This window comes from Eimeria tenella, genomic scaffold, assembly GCF_000499545.2.
Source record: "Eimeria tenella Houghton genomic scaffold, Eth_scaff3103, whole genome shotgun sequence".
In the NCBI taxonomy this organism is placed as follows: Eukaryota; Apicomplexa; class Conoidasida; order Eucoccidiorida; family Eimeriidae; genus Eimeria; species Eimeria tenella.
This window is the reverse complement of record NW_013542970.1, coordinates 256-968: the sequence shown is the minus strand read 5'-3', so window position 1 is coordinate 968 and position 713 is coordinate 256.

Sequence of the window (713 nt, the reverse complement as noted above, 5' to 3'; positions counted from 1 at the left end):
GCCGCAGCAGCTGCTGCTGCTGCTGTTGCTGCTGCTGCTGCTGCTGCTGCTGTGGGACCGGCTTGGCAGCTAAGAAGTCGAAGTGGGCCTCATCGAGGCTGAGTTGCTGCGAGTCCATGCGCAGGGTGGCAGGAGGCGGGGAGGCCTCGCGCTGCTGCTGCTGCTGCTGTTGCTGCTGCTGTTGCGGGCTGCAGCGCTGTAGGCGCTCTGCGGAGACCACAACCCTGCGTCCGCTGCCGGGCTGTTCTTCCTGCTGCTGTTGCTGCTGCCGCTGCTGCTTCTTGGATTGCTTCGGGTGCTTTTTGCTGCGCTGGCGAGGCCCGCCCCTGCGGTGTCTCGGCACCTCATAGACTACGGCGCCGTGGAGGGGCGCTGCTGCTGCTGCATGCTGCTGCAGCTGCTGCTGCAGCAGTTGTTGCAGTAGCTGCTGCTCCTCTTCGCCGTCCGTTGCCGCGCTGCTGCTGGAGGCCAATGAGGCCTTGCTGCAGCTCCTGCTGAGGCCCAGGGGGGTGGCAGTCGACTTGCTGCTGCCGTCGTGCTGCTGTTGCTGCTTCTGCTGCTCCTTCAACTCCCCGACGCTCCTGCTGCTGCTGCTGCTGGGGGGCCCATCATAGACCAAACCTAATACGTTGGGGGCCTCGCTGCCGTGGGGCCCCTCTGCTAGCAGCGCAGCAGGTGCTGCTGCTACCTGCAGCGCCTGCTGCTGCTGCAGG